At 53.2% G+C, this 22,908-nt stretch overlaps 1 long non-coding RNA gene across 1 annotated transcript; it reads left to right on the plus strand.

The window, feature by feature from the left end:
• The first annotated feature begins 45 nt into the window (after window positions 1-45).
• Window positions 46-10,839, plus strand: LOC125154358 (uncharacterized). Its single transcript, XR_007147775.1, has 3 exons — window positions 46-2,328; window positions 4,503-5,864; window positions 8,827-10,839. It is a non-coding gene; the product is annotated as an uncharacterized LOC125154358 (long non-coding RNA).
• Window positions 10,840-22,908: the final 12,069 nt, after the last annotated feature.

The raw sequence follows: 22,908 nt of genomic DNA on the forward strand, positions 1-22,908 counted from the left end.
GAGGGGAACACCGAATCCGAAGCAGGCTCCAGGCTCCGAGCCGTCAGCACAGAGCCCGACGCGGGGCTCGAACCCACGAACCGTGAGATCATGACCTGAGCCGAAGCTGGACGCTTAACCGACGGAGCCACCCAGGCGCCCCAAGATCACCCTTAGTTTTAATATGAACTGGGGGCTTTGATTTTCGTCCCTGCCACATGAGAAGAGGAACGCCTGGCCTTCAGGTTTATTGTGGGGGTTAAAGGCAGCAAGTGTTTAAATTAAGATTTATGGGTTAAAAATGTGCTGCACGTGATGGCAGGAGTAGGGCAGTTTCCTTGCTCTGTTTCTCCAGTGCCTCCTGAGGATGAAATCCACAGTTCCCAGCTCTAGAGGCTTGCTTTGCTAGATCTCTCTATGACAGCCTTGTGCCTACAGAATGAGCTGTGAACAGGCCTGTTGGGCTGGTGCTCCTGGGAGCACTTCCTTCACTTCTCGGGTTCCTCAGGCATCTCAGCTTTCCTCCTGCCAAGGAATGATGTCATAAGTGTCCTTTATATCGGCCTGCAGAGTCTCGCTGCTTTCCCTTCCTCGCTACCACTACTGGCCTCTAGGGGGAGCTCAAGACCTCATCATCCTTGGCTTGGGTCAAAGGCAAAAAAGTATTGCCATAGAGTTAGTCAAGGAAGCTCAGCATGTTTTGAGAGCCAGAATTGGAATTCTAGAGGCAGGAGACCAAAGTGGTCATTGAGCCTTGGGTCTTTGTTTGGGGGCAGAAACATCCAGTGACAGAGACACGGATGTAGTTTTCCTCGTGGCTTTGCTGATGCCTAAGACTTAACGCCATGCTTCACGGTTGCGTGTTTTCGATACTGATTCTTAGTTTGCTAATATGTTTTTTTTTTCTCTCTTTATCCTGGAAGCGAACAGGAGGATGGTTCCATGGAGGAAAGATTCGCTCATTGTCATGAGGGCACGAAGGAAACTTTCTCGCAGGTGGTAAAGTCAGAATCGAGTTTTGAGTGTGAAGGAGGAGTGTGCCAAGTGGATTGTAGGGGAAATACATCCAACCACGTGGGAACAGCATGTACAAAAGTTGGGAGTTGTGACAAGGACCAAGCCATGATGTGTTGGTGTTAGAGACGGTTGAATCTCGAGGTCTAAGGCAGGAGCTTTGGAAGACAAAGCAAGAATTAGATGGCTTTCACAAAATGGCGGGGCTCCTATTCATTTTCTCAGCACGTATTTTTGGAGCATCAGCTATAAACACTGCTCTGGGGGTGGCTATAGACCTGGGAACAGCAGACTCACTCCTTGCCTTCAGGGAGTGTGAATTCCACTCCACAATCCAGAGGTGATGGCATCCATCCAAGGGTACTGGGGAGCCGTCAGAGAAAATGGTAAGCAAAATGGTCCATGGGATCAGAGCTGTGTCTCAGAAACATTACTGATGTTGGCATGGAGAGTAAATGAAGGACTGGAGACAAAAGAGTTTCCCTTCCCTAAGAGACTGCAGAGGACTTACTTGGGGCAGACGGGGAGGGATAAAACCAGGGGAAATTTTGGAAGTTTTTTCAGAGGTAGATTTCAGAAGCGTATTTGGAAGGAACTGATACTATTTTATAACCCGTTGAATGTTGATGCTGAGGGTTGAAGGAATAGGAGACACAATTCCCGAGCTGTGAGGAATAGGTATATGGCACAATACACCAAGGTAGGTGAGATAGAGCCCGCCATTGTTGTGGCGAAGGAGGGGGGCGAAGACCATATTGGCACAGCCCGAGGGAGCAAGGAGGAAGAGAGGAGGACAGGAACATCGGAGAACCGTATCTTCAGACAGGTGATGGAGAGGCGAAGGTCTGCGTTGGTGACTCGGGTGACGGGAAGGGTTAGGGTAGGGATTTTTTTGGTTCGTGCGTAGTAGCTTGGCTTCCTGTTGAAGCCTTCCAGTGCCACCAAGTGAGAACGTTGACCAAAGCATTTGTTTTCTTGAGTTGATCTGCTCCAAGGCTGGCAACAATGGTAGGGTAAGATTCTTAATGGGTACCTTCCACCCCTGTTCGTCTCAAAGGTCAGGTTATGTGGCAGGACTGCCTGTGAGTGTTGACATATTCGCATTGTCGAGGACCCTCTGGGGGGGGTGTTAATTTTTCAGAGGGAGGGCCCTTCTCAGATGGAAACCCTGCTTCTCGACTTTCGTGGGTGTCTAAGCCTCCGCCACTTAGGCGGGCCAGCAACTTACTCTCTCTCTCAGTTTCCTTGTTTATGAAACAGCGACAATACGTCATTACAGGAATGTTTCTGGAGACTTACATTCTGCGCCATTAATTTCTTGGAGCCGAGCAAGAGGTAGGCTCTCGGTAAATGTTTGCCCTCTCTTTTGGTCTTACCAACATTTGATTACCGTGCATTTGATTACTTTGGCCTGAGCCAACTCCCTTAACAAATGTTTCCACCTTAGATTAAAATTAATTCAAAGACAGGGACCAGCCACACATCCTGTAAGGGACTAAGAAAATGGCATTAATTTTGTAAATTAATAAATATGCAAATGGAAGCTTTGTACAGAATAGGCTATATAAGCAGGAAGTAAATTGCGTTGTAAATTATGCATTGCCATATGGAGCAGATACCCTTGACTTAGCATGCAAGGCAGAGAAAGCCGGAGCTGACTTTGCCGGGATGGCTGCTGAGAGCGAGTGGCAGGCCCGTCCAACAGCAACCCCGGGTGCTGAGTCATGCGGGCTGGTCCTGGAGTGGCAGTGGGAGCCCCACGGTGAGCAGGCTGTCGCCCAGCCATTGATGGGAATAATCTGGGGAAGACGCCCCCCCCCCCCCCCCCCCGCCCCCAGCCAAGGCCACCAAGAGAACGGGCGAGCAGAAGCTCATGTGGGACAGCCCATGTGCACTAAGCACGCTGCTCAGGGTTTGGACGGAGGGCCTGGGGGGTCGTTCACAGCATGGGCCAGCTCTCCTGGGCTTCCAGAGCCTTGCCAGACAGCACTGCGTTTCCAAATCCAAGGCAGGTGTGACCGGCCCGGGGAAATGCGTGTTGCTGCTTGGATTGATCCATCAATCGTTAGACAACAAATAGTCTAAGAACAGTCCAGGTGTCCCGCATTGTGCTAAAGAGATGCTGGAGGGCCGTAGTGGTTCCCTTTGATGACTATTCAGCAGAATCACCCAGGGAACTTTTTTAAAAATAGACTCCTGGATTCTACCCCTGGGATTCTGACACAGCAGTTCTGGGCTGGGGACCGTGCATCTGTTTCCAAAGTCCCAGGTAATTCCTGTGATCCCCCTAGGTCTGGGAGGTATGGCGGCAGCAAAAGCTGCTTCTTCGTCCTGGGCTTTAAGGGTCTTAAAACATAACCGGGAAGACAAGGTGAGGCTTCCAGACACAGTCCTGGCTTGTGTTCTCGCAGCCCACGATTAGCGGTGGGGCAGACGGGGAGCCCAGTGGAGAAATTTCCCGTAGCGAGACAGATGGGGGAAGGCTTTGCGGGGGTCGGGCCACAAGCCATGCCTGGCTCCGAATAGTAAGGACAGGAGGGGCGCCTGGGTGGCCCAGTCGGTTGAGCATCCAACTTTGTCTCAGGTCATGATCTCTTGGTTTGTGAGTTCGAGTCCCCTGTCGGGCTCTGTGCTGACAGCTCGGAGCCCAGAGCCTGCTTTGGATTCTGCGTCTCCCTCTCTCTCTGCCTCTCCCCTGCTTGTGCTCTGTCTCTCTCTGTCTCTCAAAAATAAATAAACATTAAAAAAAATTGTAGTAAGGACAGGAGAAGGCAGGGACACATCTGAAGATGAAGCCTGCTGCCATGGGCAGGGGGTGGGGTTCGGGCGTTAGCCTCTGGGGTGGGGCCAGGCGGCTTCGAGCTGGACCCTGGCTGGTCTGAAGGCCGGTTGAAGATGACCTTTGTGCCTTCTGGAGTTATTTTAGGTTTCTCTTTCATGTGTCTTTATTTTGAGACAGGGGCAGACAGCTTGAGTGGGGGAGGGGCAGAGAGAAGGAGAGAGAGAGAGAGAGAGAGAGAGAGAGAGAGACACAGAATCCCAAGCAAGCTCCCGACTGTCGGCGCCGAGACTGACGCGGGGCTCGATGCCACGGACCGTGAGATCATGACCGAAGCCGAAATCAAGAGTCGGATGCTTAACCGACGGAGCCACCCGGGCGCCCCAATTTTAGGTGTTTTGTCTCTGGTCGTGCTAAGTAAGCAGCCGTCAGTGCCTGTCCAGGTGTCGCTTAAGGCCTGAGCGCCTGGGACCGGAGGTTTATAAAGCTGCATAGGAGGCTAAAGCCATCGTCCGCATCATTCGGACCCACACGGCTCCCACCATCAAGAATCATTTCGAAGAAACTCATTTCTCTTCCAAGAGGTCAAAGCGCTGGAAAGACCCCATGTTCCAGCATGCGCTCCCTCTCTCTCCCTCTCTCTCTCTCTCTCTCTCTCTCCTTAGCCTTCTCGAAACCACACCTCGGTGCCTCCTCCTCTCACTGCCTGACATTCTCCCGCTTTCCTCAGGACAAGACTCCAAGGCCGATCTGACGGAGACGAGGAAGATACGAGACTGGCCACATCTTTAAAGAGCAGGGGTCCCTCCGAACTGAACCACGGCCAACCTGTCCCACCAGGCGGAAATGATGAGCGGGATTGCGCATTCCGCGTCAGGCGGGCTCTGGGCGTGGCCTTGGGGCTCGTGGTTCTCAGCGAGGTGCCGGCCAGTTCCTGGGGACAGGTTCCAGAAATGCTGGTCCACAGCCCGTCCCTGGATCTGCTGAGCCTCAGCTCCAGAACAGGGCCTGGGGTCTGATCTGCGCTCTCCGCCAGTGGTCTTAACGTGGCATCCCCCTGCACACTTCTGCAGTGTCCCCCTCACAGGGCTGCTCTGGCTCCGGCTTGCAGGTCCAGTTTGTGACCCCGGAGGGGAACGTCTTCAACAACCTCGGCTCTGGTGTTACGTAGATCGCCGATCTGGACATCCCCATAAAAGCGTGGGCTCTGTGGTGGTGGCAGATTGACGTGCCAATAAATCCTGCTTGCTTCGCGTTCAAAGCCGTGTGACCTTGGACGTAAGCCCCTAAGACTCTGTTTCCTCGTCTGTGAAATGGGCGTAATAGGAAAACTGATCTCGCAGGCTGGCGGGCAGAGGTCGAAGGTGGCGACGTAGTCAAAGGCAGAGGCGTTTCCGGAGGTCCCTGGGTGTTGGGAAGTGTCGCCCTCAGCCCAATCTGCGTCCTTTAAGACCTGCCCCAGACCGGCGTCCATCCTCCGAGCCAACTGTCTTCACATCCTCCCCGAAGCCCGTGACCCTGCCCCTGAACATCTCATCTCCAAGCTAAACATCCCCGTGGACCCACGCGAGCCGGTGGTGTTTGCCATTCCCGGAGGTATCTCATTTTACAGCTGGGCAAACCCCAGCATGCCAAGTTCACGTCCTCGCAAAGTCATGCGGTGACAGAAATGTCCGGGCAGCAGGTGGCAAAATGGTGTTGTTATCGGAACCCCACAGATAATCAGGCCTCGCTTCTATACTTCTCCATCTAGTTTGTGGTTTCGAATTTGCAAGGGCTTTCTGCGCCCCTTACCTCGTCGTTCGGCCTCCAAGGCCCCCGGGGTGAGGTCGTTGGGGGAGCTGAACGCCACGCCCTCGGGTAGGACCTCGCCTTTTTGAAACGTTTGCACGTCCATGCTGGCCCTGGGTCTTTCTCGCACCCTCCGGAGATGGAAAGGACAGGAATTATCAGAGGAAGAAACCGAGAGACGGAGGGAGCTGGCACGGGTCCCACGGAGCCGTTGACACATTCAGGTGTCAGACTGGGACCCAAGGTCCCTTCAACACCTGCGCTGGTCCTTGGCCTGACTTTCTTCTCCTTTTCTAAACAGGTGAGTTTCTCCTCCCGTTCTGGGCTGTGAGGACAAAACTAGCAAACAATGCCCCCAAACTGTGTTCTAGTCAGTAAGAACGACATAGCTTCCAAAACTACTGCTTTTTTTTTTTATTTATTTATTGAGCTGAGTCATTACATCCTTCACTCAAGGGCAAGGTCTAGCCGCGCCATCACACCTGTGTACGCGTTCTGACCGGCACGAGGCCCCACAGCACGCACCCAATGCCTCCAGGGCAGACCGGATGGCCGCCGTGGCTCAGGTTCAAGTCTGGGTCGAGCCTGAGCGCTCCTCCCCCCAAGTGGGGGTCAAGAGACTTGGCCATCTGTGGACTCCCTCCCTTTTGCTTCCTGCTCATTGGCAGACCCTAGGGCTGGAGCTGGTGGCCGTGAGCCTGTCGGCCTGCCCAGTGACTCCTGCTCCGGCCGTGGCTGGGCTCCTTTCCCGTCCCCGAGGGAAAGAGGAGACACAGACTCCACGCAGCCCCTTGTGCCTCCCACATCACGGAGGGGACTGCTGGGGCTGGGGACACAGACAGCCGTGTTGGGAGTGGTCTGTTGGCTCAGGGGGGCGGAAACGGAGGGATGGGAAGCCAGTCTGCAGATCAGCAGGGGAGAATCCTCCCCCACCCCCGCCCCAGGTGGCGTCCCTGTAAAAGCGTCGTCGTGCCTGTCCAGGTGTCGCTGGGGATAGAAGCTTTGGAAACAGAATCACAGCACAGGTGGAAGACCGAACGAAGTCAAGTGTAGGCAGAAACTGAGGGTGTCTGTGGGGATCGTTTCAAGGAAGCAAAAGGGTAAAGAATAAAGGATCAGGGCTCTGCCCCTGGCTCATTGCTTTCTCCTTCCCGTCCCTATTTCAGGCTTCCGTCTTTTGGTCGCTGTGGGTACCGTTCACCCTCCCCCCCCATCGTATCTGTAAGTGGCTTGGTTGTGTCTTGGGTAGAGGTGACCCCCTGAATTCTGTGTGTGTGGTGATGGGTCAGGGCGTGAGCTCACGAAGCACGGGCGAGTCTAGAAAAGGCAAGGTCAGGTTGAAGCTGAGGCTGGGGAGGAAACCATACCGGGGAACCAACGGGAGGATGGGCGGAGGGACGCACGAGGAAGGTCCGGTGATTCTGCGCCCGGATTCTACGTTTGCATCGTTGTGGAGTTTGTCAACTGAGACTGGCTTCTGGTCCTTTTTGTTTTGTTTCTCTCAGCGAGGCTTCCCTCCCCTCACTGCATTGTTCTTTCCAAGATACACCTGTTGAGGGCTAACGTCTCAAGTGACTATTGAAAGAGAGCTAGCAGACTGGTTTCCCGATGTTGGAAGTGCTTTGGAAGATGTTCAGTCTTGAGCAAGGATTTCGCCGAGTTGGACTCGAGTCTCGGTCTTACTTCTTTTTTTTTTTTTTTTTATTAATATATTTTTTTTTTCACAGCAGTTTTCAGTTCACAGCAAGATTGGGCCAAAGGGACGGCGATTCCCCATGTATGCTCTGTGCACACGCATGGACAGCTCCCTGCCCCGCTGACATCTGCACCCCTCCCGCCCCCCACACTAGAGTTGGTACATTTGTCTTAATCGATGAACCTACATTGACACATCATTATCACCCCAAGTCCATAGCTGGCTGGAGGGTTCACTCGGGGTTATGCGTTGTATGGGTTTGGACAAATGGGTAATGTCATGTATCCATCATCAGAGAAACATATGGAGTAGTTTCACTGCCCTAAAAATCCTCTCTGCTCTGACAGTTCACCCCTAACTCCTCCCTGACCCCTGGGCACCGCTGATCTTTTTATCGCTTCCATAGCTTTGCCTTTTCCAGAAGGGCATATGTTGGAATGGCCTTGCTTTTTTATGATTAGGTCGAACCATGTGAAACTGACATTTTGTATAAGTCCACATCGGCTGGATGTGTCGCCGGGCATCTCCCACGCCCTCCTGCCCGTGTCCGTGGGTCCTACTGCAGAGTCAAGCCCCTTTTGCCATCCCAGCTTCCCTACTCAGTCCCCACGTCCTATAGTGTCTGCCTGTGAAATCTCTAGAATCATGCTGGTTTTCTCTTTCTCTCTGGTATTGTCTCTGTCCAGACCCTCATCCTGATCCAGCTGGGCTCTTGCAATCACCCCCGAGTGTTTTCCATTCCTCTTAACGGAAGCAGAGGTAATGTTTAAAATCTAGCTCTAGATCAAGATCGACCCCCCCCCCCCCCATGGATTATTCTCTGCTGGATGACTTCCCCTGCCTTCCCACTGCCTGTGAGTCAGGACCTGGATGCCACAGCAGGGCCACCGGCAGGGTCTTGTGATCTGGACCCTCCCTCCACCCTCCAGCTCTGTTCCCTGACTCCCCTCTGCAGACCCAGGCACCCAGCCCTCACACCCTCCCCACCTTCCCCACGCTCGGTGCCTTTGCGTACATTCTGCTCCTTGTCTTAATGGCCTCCCCCCTCCCCCCGAAAAAATCCTGTTCCTCGCCCAAGACCCAGCTCATCCCCTCCTTGCCCTCAACATCCGGGTCTCTCGGCATTTCCTGTTGTGTGTTTGCGCGACTGTATCCTGCACTTGACCACGAGCCAGGAGTGAGGACTCTGCCTTATTCATCTCTGCGTCCCCAGTGCCAGCATTTGGTAACTATTGGTTGAACGGGGCAGCGAGTTACCGTGCGGATATGTGGAGCCCATTAAAGCCCCAAACTCCAAAGTTTCAGACATAAGTCTTGAGGTTTCGTTTCAGGCATGATTCCGAATAACAGTCCCAAAGCGCTTTCAAGGACAAGGCAGCGGGGAGGGGGGGGGGGCGGTCATGGGGGATCCGTTCCGGTCGATGGTCCTACCGCCTCAGGTTCTAGCACGCCTAGGGGAGGAAGCGCGTGCACTTGGGTGCGCGTGTGCATCTGTGTGCGTGTCGATGTGTGTGTGCAAGGGGAGAGGCTGGCCGACAGGTAACCAAAGTTCCTCCACGGCCCTTAGGAAGAAGCACTGTGTGTGTACCCTGATCAACGCTCTCTACCAACCGTTCAGGGCCACCATCAATCTCCCGCGACACCAGTCAATCAGACCCAAAGCTGGCAGAGGAGGGGATGGCTTGATTCGTGGGAAGGAAGATACTCGGATTTCGCCGAGTTGGACTCATCTGGTGGCGGTAAAGGTTTTGATTCATCTGGTGACGGTAAGGGCTTGATTCATCTGGTGACGGTAAAGGTTTTGAATGTCCTGCCCTCGGTCTCCCTGACTACAATTTTTTCTGTCCTTTCAAACATTTGGGAGCCGTCTCTATACACTGTTGACCTTGATGCCTATATTCTATGTAGTATGTATACGTACTACAATGATGATGTATCCTCTCATCATTGGAACATCGGGGCCTACGGGTCACCAAAGAGGCCAAAAGATCCCTCTGCGTACTTTTCCCTGGAGGTGAGCGCTGTAGATAAGCGCTCTGAGTTGACGGCTCGTTCGTGGCCCGGCATCTCCAGCGGCGGCTCTGGACGACCCTCCTCTCTAGGGGTTCAGAGCTACTGCAAATTCTGCTGGGCTTATAGCTGTCCTGAACCTGCTGTTTGATCTGACGTAGATCTGACGTAGATCTGACGTTCCGCACCCCTAGGCCCCGTGATCGGAAGGCATGAACCCTGTGATGTGGTCTAATTGGTTCAGGGCAATATAGCTGCCTCGTGTATGCCTGTGAGGCATATACAGCGAACGGTAGGGAAGAAGGGCCCCAAAGTGAGTGTTGTGGACGGAATTCTGTTCCCACAAGATTTAGATGTTGGAGCTCTAGCCCCCAGTGTGACTGTAGCTGGAAAGGGGCCTTTAAGGAGGTAATTAGGGTTCAATGAGGTCATGAGGGGGGGAGCCCTAATCCAACAGGACTGCTTTCCTTTCCTTATAAGAAGGGGAATGGAAGCCAGTGTGCTTTCTCCCCGTGTGTGCGCAAAGGAAAAGCCATGTGAAGATTCAGGGAGGAGACTGGCCACCCGCAAGCCAGGGGCCTCGGGGGAAACCAAACCCGCCAGCCCCTTGATCTTGGACTTCCAGCCTCCAGAACTCCGAGATGCATCCCTCTGTTGCGTAAGCCCCCCAGTTTACAGGATTTCTGTCACGATAGCCCTGACGCAATGAGTCTCCTAAGGTCTTCTCTCTCTCTGTCGGTGGGATGTCCTCAGTGAAGGTTTTCTTATCTGATCCCGGGAGAAAGCTAATTGAAATGATAAGACCTTTCAAAGGCACCAAATGAGGGACCTGCTTCTCCAAGGATGCTCAGGACTTGCCGACTCGGCTAAGGGTAGCAGACAGAACAGCTGGGAGGCAGCCTCTTCGGAGCCCTTGCCTCCCGGGTAGCAGCAACCTGGAGTTTTCCAGTCTGGAGGTCTCCCGCGTGGGCCCGATGTACTCGCTGAGCGTACTTTGTGCTGGTGGGTCTGCCGCATTCGTATCTTCTGCTCTGATGGAGGGAGCGCAGAGCTCCCCCAGCTACTTAATTCCCACGTGTCATTGGTTTGTCATTCGAAATCGCAGGCGTGGACGGAGGCCAGGCCCGGGGGCCTCCTCTCCCTCCTTGCTTACTGATAAGTGGAAACACACCCGGCTGCCTTGCACAAATAATCCAGCAAATCCTCGAGATGTGTTTTCACGATTGATTAGAAACGTCAGTGCGGTGCAGGAAGGATTAAAAACAGAAATGTTTGGAATCGACGTGAATATTTGTTATCTCAAAGCCAGCTCTCGATTCCTCCAAATTTACACTGCCCCAGGCAAAAGAGGTGGAAAGTTCTCACGTGTAAATTGCATAGCCTACATCATGGGAAGAACGCTGGGCCGGCCCTCAGGGGACACAGATGCTGATCTGAACCTATCTGCTGATTGATGATGTCACGTTGAGTTATTTAACCTCCTCAGACCCCGGTTTGCTTTTTTTTTTTTTTTTTTTTTTTTTGGCAAATTTAGGTGAAAAACATAAAATAAATGTACCGTCTTCACCATTTTTTTAATGCTTACTTATTTATTTTGAGAGAGTGTTGAACAAGCAGGGGGGAGGGCAGAGAGAGGGAGAGGGAGACGGAGACAGAGAGGGAATCCCAAGCAAGCTCTGCACTGTCAGCACAGGGCCTGACATGGGGCTTGATCCCATGAACTGTGAGATCACGACTTAAGCCGAAATCAAGAGTTGGAGGCTTGGGGCGCCTGGGTGGCCCAGTCGGCTAAGCGTCCGACCTTGGCTCAGGTCACGATCTCAACGTTCGTGAGTTCGAGCCCCGCGTCGGGCTCTGTGCTGACCGCTCGGAGCCCGGAGCCTGCTTCGGATTCTGTGTCTCCCTCTCCCTCTGCCCCTCCCCTGCTCATGCTCTGTCTCTCTCTGTCTCAAAAATAAATAGAAACATTAAAAAAAAATTAAAGAAATAAATGAAGGCATCTGTCCCTGATGTCAGCCACCGCTGGATGAAGGCCAAGTCCTTGGACAGGCGGCATTTGCTGCCCTGTGGGATCTGGAATGATCAACCCCCTCCCCCACTCCTAGCTTTTTGTTACCACAAATATCTTATTCATTTCCTTATTCACCTCCTGCTCCCACGTGACCCTCACCCCACCCACCACCACCACGCCCGGGCTTTGCTGAGAATGTGCCCTCTTGGGCGTGCCTAGGGGCACGTCTCCCCCTCCAGGTCAGCCCATCCAAATCCTTCCCTCCTCACTCCCCCTGTCCAGTATCCAACTCACCATCTTACTTCGAAACTATGCTTCTTCCACGGTATTTCTGGGGCCCGGTTAATGTGTCTCTTCCCCTTTAAGACTGGGGGAAGATACTTCCAAAGCCTAAAAGAGCCAAGGGAATAATTTCTGGAATATACAAAGGGATCCATCATACCGACACACAAAGATAAGGAAAACCAAGAGAAAACTGGGCCACAGGTATCCCGAGACAATTCACAGAGGAGGAAGTCCTGGTGAGCATCGAGCATATGAAATGATTGCTCAAACTCACCAGCGATCCAATAAATGAAAATTAGAACACCATTGTGATACCACTCGCTAATCATCCAGATGTCACAAATCGGGAAAGTAGATGATGCCTAATGTTAGACACAATGTGGGTGATTTCGTGTCTTTCCTCGTCTCCATGTGTCACTGTGGATTTGGGACTCAGTAGATAACTTAGCTGAGCCTTCCAAGCCCAACCCATTTTTAGACATCTTGACTTCAAAATCCCATTGGTTTATTCAACACAACACGTCGAAAGCAGGACTGGGGCGGTGCTTCTCAAAAATTCTCCTCCTCTGTTTCCAAAGGGCCACGTGTCACTGGCTGCTTTGCCTAAGTCATCCCGAATCCCGATCCTTCCTCCCCTTCGCCCTTCATCTGTCGTCACAAAGCCACCACTTTGGTGAATTTGACATGTCGCCCATGGCCCATCCTTTCCAAATGCCATCCTCGCTCAGGCCGTTGTTAATTCTTGCCTGAATCACAGAAATTGTGTCTTTCTTTCTCCTCCCTACAAGAGGGGAGGTTATGCTAACTACTGTCATAACGAGTGCTTTCTAGTTGGCCACCGCTTGGACCTATGAATGAGTGAGATCGACTCCGTGACCTCAAGGGGCAATCTGCAAATCATCACAACCTCCCCACCCCCCGAGAAGCTTGTGGTGACGGAAGGAGTGATATGTAGTTACTATGGGAACAAAGAGGAAGGGGACCCCACACTGCGGATCCCCCTCTTTACAAGCCAGGCACGTGATGTTCCTAAAACGCAGGTCTGATCACACGCCCCTGGTGTAACACTCTCCCAAGGCTCCCTTCTAGGATGCTTCTCGGATGAAATCCTTGACGTGGTGTAGACTCATGCATGGGCTGGATTCGCCTATTTTATGGCTCCTTTACTTACTCTCTGGCCACGATAAACTACTCACACCCCACACGCCGACCATTCTTTCTTTGGCCACTTGGTGGGCCAACCTATAGCACTCCCTGTAGACTGAGTAGCATTTTGGGTTGGTGAGAAATTTGCGTATTAAATATCTGTGGTTTGCCCGGTCATTCCCCTGCTTAAGGATGTCCAGTAATCACACAACAGATTATGTTCGTTAAACGCCAGCCGTGAGACGCATTCCGCTCAGCATTGTGGGGGAGGCAAAAATGAGTGACCACACTGACCCAGCCAGTCTCTCTCTGCCTCCCCAATTCCACGTCGGCCGTCCCTACACTGTCCGCCCATATCCGGCTGTGACACTGGGCTCCCTAAGGTACTCCTGTTTTCCCCAGTGAAAAGTTGTAATCTCTTCGCACTCCTTTTGGCCTGGATGCCTGCTTCTCCCGCGTGGCACTCATCACTCTTGTCCCGTGTCATCTCTGCTTTACGTACACGGCCAACTCCTGTCCCCTCCCCAACGCTGATGTCCTTAGATGCACGCATGCTCTCTGAATTTAGCTTTGTTTGATGTCTGGATCAGTCCGCGTGCTCAGTAAATGTGTTCAGGTAATGAGACACACGTCTGGTTTTCTAGGGACTCACGATTCCCTACAGGCTGTGGAGTCGAGTCCAGATTTTCCAGCAAAACTTTCAAACCCTTCTAGGATTAGCCCCCTCCCTACCTCATCATCTTCTGGCTTTGCCAACACAGCCCTGTGTCAGTTGGCCTGGTCCCTTGACTCCATTTCGAATGTGCCCCACTCACTCATTTATTGCAAAAATGTTCATGGTTCGCAAGGCAGGGGGGCATTTTCAATAACGACCCACATGCTAGGCCATCACAAACAAACATTTGGGAGTTGGGGGTGGAGGGGTCAGGAGGAGAGTCGTGTTATGTAGACTATATGTCACAGCGGACATTCATTATTCCTGTTTTGTTTTTTAATTTTTTTTAATGTTTATTTATTTTTGAGAGAGAGAGAGAGAGAGAGATCATGAGCAGGGGAGGGGCAGAGAGAGAGGGAGACACAGAATCCGAAGCAGGCTCCAGGCTCCGAGCTGTCAGCACAGAGCCTAATGCGGGGCTCGAGCCCACGAACCGCGAGATCATGACCCGAGCCGAAGTCGGACGCTCAACCGACGGAGCCACCCAGGCGCCCCGGACATTTGTTATTTCTAATTTTTAAGCCTTCCTGCAAAGAATCCTTTTACAGATGAGGAAAATTAGGACACAGGAAAAAAAAAAAAGTTTGGCTAAGTGCTAACTCTTGGAGGACGGTTTAGGCAAGTGACCGTAACCCAGTCTGAGACGTGTTACAGTCGGGTTTGCTCAGAGCGATAGCTCTTCGATTTGAGCTTGTGTCAGAAGCTCCGGGAAGGTTCATTCAAACACAGGAAGCTGGGCTCCCCCCCTCCAAGAGTTTCAGATTCAGTAGCCTAAGAATTTGTGTCTCTAGCAAGGTCCCTGCCGATGCAAATGCTGCCGGTCCAGGGAACACACTTTGAGAACCACAGCTGTGAAACACGGCATGAGCCCAGAGGAGGCAGAAGCTCAGTCCTTTGGGGCAGCTCAGGGAAGCCTTCGCTGGGGACAGACGGAGCACTTGACTTGGCCGCGAAGAGTGAACGGGAGGCCTCCAACCCACCCACACCATCGAGCCTTACAGATGCAAAGCAAGTTCAGGTGCGGGGAGCAGCAGGCATGCGTAACCTGGGTGGGGGCTTGGGGGGGGGTGGGGGGGGGTTCCTCAGAGCTTGCCCCGGGGCCAGACAGGGAGCCACTGTTAAGTTTGGACTTCATCCTTTGGGTACTGGGTTTTTAATCAGAAGAGTAATGGAATTCCCTTTGCCTAATTGTGTTCTAATTGTTCATTCATTAAAGATCAAAAGGCATTAATCACGAAGTGTGCCAAGTAACGCTAAGGGTATAAAAAACAAATCTCGCAGTCTGTGAAAATCATCACCACACGTGGTGCCTTTCCAGACCTTCGCGACAGCGACGCGTGCGGGGTGGCACCTGAGGGCCCCCGCATGCGTGACCTCACTCCCAACAAAGAGGTTTTTTTGCAAGGGACACTCGCCTACCCATCTGGAAGGCGTTTGTTTATTTAATTATTCATTTATTTTTTAGTTGTTGGGAGAAAGAGAAGCCACAAGTTGGGGAGGGGCCGAGAGGGAGATAGAGAGAGAGAATCCCACGCGGGCTCCCCCCTGTCAGCGCTGAGCCGGACACGGGGCTCCAACCCAAGAACCCTGAGATCATGACCTGAGCCCGAGTCGGAGGCTTAACTGACTGAGCCACCCGGGAGCCCCACCCGCCATCCCATTTTAGAGACGGGGACACCGAGGTTTAGGGAGGCAACGCTGCACTTCTTGAAGCTAGCTGAGCAGGGATGGAGGTTCAAGTGTAAAGGACCGTTTTTGCCTTTCGGACCCTGTTGTCCCTTACGGCATCCCTGAGTCCAAGGACCGTATGTCCAGATTCCCTTCACCCCAAACTTGTTGCATCTGATAGGGCGCTGCCCCCCGCGGTGCTCCCTAAAAGTAGCTCCAGCTTGCCGGGCAATTCCTTCCCGCCCCCCCCGCAGGTGCCTGACCTCCTCACAAAGGCATCAGGCAGCCAGAAGCTATGGCTTGTTATCAGGAGGATCTGTGGTCTTCAGAGTGTGGGGAATGTCATCCCGAGGGGACAGGCAGGATCTATCACTGTCAAACCCAAAGGCTTTTTTTTTTTTTTTTATTCTTGCAAACTCAGATCTTTTCAGATCTTTGCGGCTGATCAGAGATAGAGCTCGACAATAGGGGACTTAAATCTCAGCAAGCGGGGAGGTGAGGCAGAGAGAGGTAGCACGCTTAAAATAAAGTACACTGACTCTTTTTTGGGGGAAGATAAAACATAACTCCTGGTGCACGCAGCACAAGAAAAGCCCTGGGAGAACAGAGAAGATCTTTGTCAGGAATTGTATCTCATTTAGCACCATTGTTTCACCGTGTTCCTTTCAGGGTGGAAGCGATTCATCTTCCTTTTGTTCCACGCTGCCTTTTATATTTTTTCCTTTCGCAGAAATTTCTCTTCCATTAGCCGCGGAGGCGAGCTCTCCTCCTTTCCCGGCTCTCCACAAACAGGACTTTCATCTTCCACGTGTTGATGCTCAGCTCTCACCGTCCAATTCAATGAGTTTTCCTCCCCCGTTTTGTCGAGGAGGGGTTCAGACAATGCAGACAATATTGCTGTGCAGTGGGTTTGGAAAAGTATTGCAATAATCCCATAGTGTGTGTGTGTGTGTGTGTGTGCGCGTGAGGCTAGGGATACCACCATCATTTATTCGCTCAGGAAACACTTCCGAGCATCTCCGGGCTGGTTTACATGTACGAGGACCTCCAGGAGCTGCGACGCAAAAAAGCAGTCGCACTGAGTGTCCCGCTAGAGGAGAGGCCACGAAAAAAGAGGGTGATTAGGGTGCAGGCGTTAAGGGGCAAAACAGGAAGATAAGAGATGTCCCAAGGGACGAGCACAGAGGCTCTGGTCTCTGCATCCGGAGAGCGAAGGATAAAATTCGTAACAAACGTTTATACTTCATTGTCCATTTCATCAGAAGGGTTTCGGATGGGGGCGCCCGGGGGGCTCAGCCAGTTAAGCGTCCGACTTCGGCTCGGGTCATGATCTCACGGTCCGTGAGTTCGAGCCCCGAGTCGGGCTCTGTGCTGACAGCATGGAGCCTGCTTGGGATTCTCCCTCTCTCCCTCTCTCTGCCCCTCCCCCCTCCCAACAATAAATAAATAAACTTAAAAAAAAGAAGAAGGGTTTCCGACACCAGCAGACTGAAATAACAGTCGTAGCTTCTCGGAGCCCCTGTATCTAGCAGGTGCTGCACACGTTTTCTCCTGTGTCTTCAGGTAGCCCTTAGGAGGGTATGAGGAACCGAACTGCCCAGCAGTCGAGTGACTTTCAAAAAGCTGCACAGCTCCTAAGTGCCGGAGTTTGATCTCAATCTCGAGTCCCTTGGCAGCATAGGAGAATGGCTGGAGGGGACACGTGGGTTGTCAGGCCGGTCCGGATTATACGGCAGTAAGTGACTGATGTTTCCCATATTGGAACTCTTCTGGGAGTTTCTTCCTAGTCCTTAAGCCCTTCTCTGCTACCTGCAGCGGATGCCTGGGCATCTGAAGGCCACCCGGCCCGGATGCCGTTGTTAAAGCAGCTTGGCGAAGGGGCGCCTGGGTGGCCCCGTCGGTTGAGCGCCCGACTTCAGCTCAGGTCGTGATCTCACGGGTTGTGGGTTCAAGCCCCAGGTCTGGCTCTGCACTGACAGCCTGGAGCCTGCTACGGATTCCGTGTCTCCCTCTCCCTCTGCCCCTCCCCTGCTCGCGCTCTGTCTCTCTCTCTCAAAAATAAATACAAGACGTTAAAAATTAAAAAAAAAAAAGCAGCTTAGCAAAGCTGGAGCCTCCGTCTTCCGGGGTGAATGGCGTCTGGGGGGGCGTATGGCCACCCGCCTACTGGGGCTTGACTTGAACCCCCATATCTCGAATGCACGAGAAGTCAAAGGGCAGCTAAGCCGTGCTCTGCTCCAGCCTCGTCCAAGCCACATCCAAAGGCCATCCTGTTTCCTGTTTTGTTTTGTTTGTTCGTTTCCGGTCTCATAAATAAGGCCTCGGTAATGGCAGGAAGGGAATCCAGGGGACAAGGAACACAGCATTACATCATCACATTACCTCCCCTGATGGATCTTCAAGGCCGCCAAACTCAATTAGCTCGCTGGTAATAGGCACACCAGCAGCAGGGCTCCCGCAGCCGAGTTTCTTGTTCCGAGGAAGGACACGGAAAAACAAATGACCGTGGGGCTCCCCGTGCAGCTCAACCTGCCAACCCGCCCAACGCGCCCCCTCGGTCCCAGATGCGGTTCGCTTCTGATACCTCGGAACTTGGACCTTGGCTTTTGCCACATCTGCACCCCCAGAAACAGAACGCTGGTCCTTAGCGGTGTCCTAAGTATTTGTGCTGGTCCCCATGCTCCCACAGAGTTGCTTTCTCTCCTGCAAGTGACCAAGCCTTACTGGCCCCCGAGACCTAGAGAGGTCCTAGGAACAAGTGTGGAAATTCAGCAAGTGGCTTTGCCTCCATCCCCGCATGCACGATATCCGTCCCCCTCGGACGTATCGAAAAATCAGCCAAGCTCACCTCTTGGGTAAGGTAGACGACTCCCACTCGGGATTACTGCGAAGTTCAAAACTGTACTATTTTATTTAAATTTTTTTTAACGTTTATTTATTTTTGAGACAGAGAGAGACAGAGCATGAACGGGGGAGGGTCAGAGAGAGAGGGAGACACAGAATCTGAAACAGGCTCCAGGCTCTGAGCTGTCAGCACAGAGCCCGACGCGGGGCTCGAACTCACGGACCGCGAGATCACGACCTGAGCCGAAGTCGGACGCTTAACCCACTGAGCCACCCAGGCGCCCCAAAACTGTACTATTTTAGCCGCAGCGTCATGCGCATAAGGAATGTTTCCGCTGAACGGTCCTGAGAATTTAACTTGCCGGGCCCTGTAACTGTACAGAGGGGAAACCCAAGAGAATTAGGGTGAGGGATGTCCCTCAGGCCGCATGGCGGCTTAACAGACGCGCAGAAGGACTATAAACAGGCCATCCTCCATGCAGTCCCACACGGGACGGTCTCGCTGAGCCTCTCCGGGGGGAGGAGGGAGCTCTGTCATCCCGAGATGAGTTGCATTCCAAAGTGGCGCACAGTGGGTCCGCAGGAGCGGTCGACGTGATGTCTCTGGTCCGTGGACTCAAAAAGTCCTTCACTTGCTGACGCTTCACTTTTAACGCCACGCAAGGAGCGCGTGGTCCTAAGGTTTACGTGTCGGGGTGGCTCTCAAACATCAAATTGGAGGCATCCACTTCTGCGACAGGAGGGTTACACTGCACTTCCTGCGTTTTCCAGGCCCTCTTTCACCCTAAGATTGGCTTTCCGTCCCTCTTTTAGAAACAAGAAGGGCCATTCGAGGCCCCGCGTCTCGGCTGCCGACCACAGCCGCTTCCCTGGAGGGGAACACACGGGGCCTCCGTGCTGTGTCCTAAATGCCTCATAAATCACGCATTTCCTTGTAAGAAGGATCTTCAGGGGGGCCGATCTGCTGGGTAGCTTTCTCCTCCTGCCCTCGGGTGGACTAGCAATCGCTGTGTCTTACTCATCTCTTGTCTATTGACGGCTCCGAGAAGCCCCCACATGGGGATGCTGGTGACGTGTGGCCCCCAGGGGGGAATCACTCCAATCCTCGAAGCTTCCCCTCGTGGCCCCGTGATGCGGCCACATCACAGGAGGGCTGTGCTAAAATGTCGGTCGGGTCGGCTGGACAAATCAAACGACACAAACAGCCACGATGCTTTTCTAGTCCTAGAACGCAGAACGTTCTACCCGGAGACGCCAGAATCCGTGTGGGTGCTCCCGTGTCTTCCTGCCTGTCGCCCTCTCCTCTTCCCTCTCTGTCTTCATGACGAGGCCCCACGTGGTCCCCAGGACTACAGCAAATCAGGAGGAGGTGGGCCTGGGCTCACATCTGGGCCGTCGCTCGAGAGCAAAGTGACCTCACACACAGTAGAGGACCGCACTGCCTCTCACGAAGGACCACGACGGGGTGGAGAAAAAAGTGGAACAAAATAACAGACACAGAGTGCCCGGGGGGCCATGCATAACAGACTGTGGACTTTCTTTCGTGCTTTAGTCCATAACGGTTCTCTGAGCGCCTCCTCGGCCAGCCTGGCAGGGACACGGCACCAAATGAAACACCCGGAACCCCATTCTCGTGGGACTGACGTTCCAGCAGAACAGCAAGTAGCAAGTCGGAGCCATAGAATGTGCCACAGGGATGGTTGCCATGGAGAGGGATACGGCGGGGAACAGGTCAGGGAGTGTGGGGCTGGGGGAGAGGGGTTTGACATTTGAAACGTGCCATCGGGGAAGCGCTCGTAGAGAGGATGTCATCGCAGATGTCGGGTGGGAGGTCCCACCTGGGTTCCCGATTCCTAGCACACTGTAGGTGTTCGTTGAATGCTTCAAGGATGGATGGAGGGACGGACACAGATTCCAAGACCGCAGGGATTGGTGAGGTCGAGGCAGGAAACCGGGTACCCATCCGAAACCTCTTCCGTGCGGAACTTGGCCAGGGACACAGAATCTGTCTGAGTGGGGGGAATCGGGCAAGGCCTGATTTCAGGATGTCAGGACGCACGGCTAAGGGAGCGGAGAAGTGGCCTCAGGCCCAGGGAAGTAAGACGGCTCGCTTGACGTTGGACCTGAGGTCCAAGGACGACGTGGTACTGATAGGAAGCGTATCAGACGCTGCACAGAAAGGGCAGCAAACAGCCGTCCTCGCCGGGGGAAGCCCCGTCCTCCGGTCTCTGAAACAGGCCTCTCGCGTGGTCTAGGGCGTGTGGGTAGAGCTCTGGAAACTCGGCTTCGACCACCTCATGCATATTCAGGCCGGATGCCCTTCCTGTGTAGAAATTCTGGAACCTCTCGCTCCGGGGAGACATGAGCTCCATGCCCTTCGTGAGCTCCTTCCTTTCTCCAGCCCAGGGAGGGATTTTGTGCTGAGACCGCGGCCTGGCTGGGTGCCTTAGGCAGGTCGCTCTGCCGTTGCCTCTTCTGTGAACCCACTCGGAGGCTAGCCACCTGCTTCCTCTTCGAGCTTCCCAAATGTAAGGAAGAAGGAAGCAGAAATGTGATGGGACCGTTCAGCAACGTGTGAGGCAAGGTTGGAATGACCTAGAGATGGCCTCGTGTATCTGCCTCATTTCCCCAGTACCTGACGGCAGTCAGTCCTGTGGGACAGCACCCCCCTCCGCCATCTTGGGCCCACACGGACCATGGTGCCTATTGGTGTTGAGACCATCGAGGCGGCCACCGCTGCCAGCCCAGTGTTCGATGACGAATGAGACCAAGTTGCACCCAACGTCACCCCCCAGAGAGCCTCTGCAATATGTGCACACAGGAGACACTGGGGACATTCTTCACAGGCCAAAGTTGGCCTGGGGAAGGCTCCGGATGTCCTCATAGAGCAGTGGGTTCCCAGGGGAAAGACCAACTAAAGGGGGACTTTTCGGTGAAGAAAACAGACAACGGATGGACGTAGGTTAAAAGGAACCAAATTCTTTTTTATTATTGAAGTTTTTTATTTATGTAAGTAATCTCTACACCCCATGTCGGGCTGGAACGCACAACCTCGAGATCAAGAGTCACATGTTCTCCTGACTGAGTCTGCCAGGCGCCCCGAAAGGAACCAACTTCTTGTCTGAGACAGAGGCAAAAGACCTTGGGGTTTGGGTCATTTATGTCCTCCCGTCTCCCCAGGGTCCTGGGGAGCAAAGGGGCAGACAAGCAGGTTTGGATTGGTGACAAGGGAAATGGAGCATAGACATTGCTGACAGTGGCAGGGGGTAGTCATGCGTACTCACCTTAGCGAGGGAGAGAAGAGGGAGAAGGGGTTCTCCATGGGACTCTAGAGCAGGTGTCCCGGCCAGGGGGACAGAGCACGGCTGTGGGAGAAGATTGAAATTCTGGGGGAACCAAGGGCCTTTATCTTGGCAGGTCAACTGGAAAGGTTGGCTGGGGACCATGCATGTTTTTTTTTTTGTTCTTTCTGGAAAGCTAAAGGAGTCAAACTGAGCTCGGCAGAGGATAGGGAGAAACTGGAGGCTCATCACAGACTCTTGATGCATGGAAATGAGGGAAGAACCTTCTGGCTTGTTCTTGTCGTTGTTGTTGAGACCCATTGGACGTATACTCTATCTCTTTTTTTTTTTTTAATTTTTTTTTCAACGTTTATTTATTTTTGGGACAGAGAGAGACAGAGCATGAACGGGGGAAGGGCAGAGAGAGAGGGAGACACAGAATCGGAAACAGGCTCCAGGCTCTGAGCTGTCAGCCCAGAGCCTGACGCGGGGCTCGAACTCACAGACCGCAAGATCATGACCTGGCTGAAGTCGGACACTTAACCGACTGCGCCACCCAGGCGCCCCTACTCTATCTCTTAAGGAAGACTTTGGCCCCTCGGAAGCAATGGTCTTGCTTTGTTTATGAGTCCAGGGCCTCACCAGAGGAGGTAGTCCTGCCTTGGCCCCCAAAGCTGAGGGAACTACCAGCCAGAACTACCTCAGGCCGATTGCCTGCCCTCTTGGACATCTTTCTGCATGCTGCCGGTGGCTGGGCGGCCCATCGCTTCCCCTGCCTCGCGGTAATATTGTCTTCTCAGAGACCACACGGAAAGGAAAGGTCTAGGAGTCAGGGTCATACTCTTCTAATTACCACCGGTCAGATGTAACTCCCGCTGGGTGATTGCTTCAATAAGCAAGTTCAGGGTAGACTCCAAGGGGTCAGTCACCTTGGGTTATGGCATTCCGACCGATATGCGTTTTATGTCTGTGGTATGGGGCACTGGTCCAGGCTCTTGGGACATGTCCGTGAACAACGCTCAGTGAGAGCCCCCACCTTGTAAGGCTTACATTTTAACAGTCAATAAACAATAAACGGGGGAGTAGAGGTGAGGGATTTCTGGGGGGGGAGGGAATCACAATTTGAAATCAGGATGGCCCTTATGAGGGTATGAAATTCGAGCGAAGACTTAAAAGCAGGAAGTCAGAGGCAGAGGGAATGGCCAGTGCAAAGGCCCTGTGGTAGGAGCATATCTGGCATGGTGAGGAACAGCAAAGAAGGCAGTGCAGCTGGAGGAAGCATGGGGAGGGATGAAGAGATGAGGCAGAGAAGTTATGGGGACCAGAGTCCAGCACATTCTGTAGGGTCTTACGGGACCCCTGGATAAATTTGCTTCTGCTGTTAAAGTGAGGGGCCATTGAGGGATTTTGAACAGAGAGGTCCAGGAGTCACTCTGGCTAATTCGATGAGCATAGGGTCACATGTACAGGGGGCGAGGCGAAGACCGAAGCAGAGACACAATCAGAGAGGCCCCCGGGCAGGTGGTCCCAGAAGGATTGCAGTGAATCTCGCTGCAATGCTTGCTCGTTCATTTCTTGAGAACCTAGAAGCAAAGGTGGCCCGTGGGGGAGGGTCAGTCAGCAAGAGCAGGGGTCCTGGTCTTAGCCTGTCATCGCTGGGAGATGCAGTGTGAGGCCAGGAGCAGAGGC

This window comes from Prionailurus viverrinus, chromosome E3 (genome assembly GCF_022837055.1).
Source record: "Prionailurus viverrinus isolate Anna chromosome E3, UM_Priviv_1.0, whole genome shotgun sequence".
Lineage (NCBI taxonomy): Eukaryota > Metazoa > Chordata > Mammalia > Carnivora > Felidae > Prionailurus > Prionailurus viverrinus.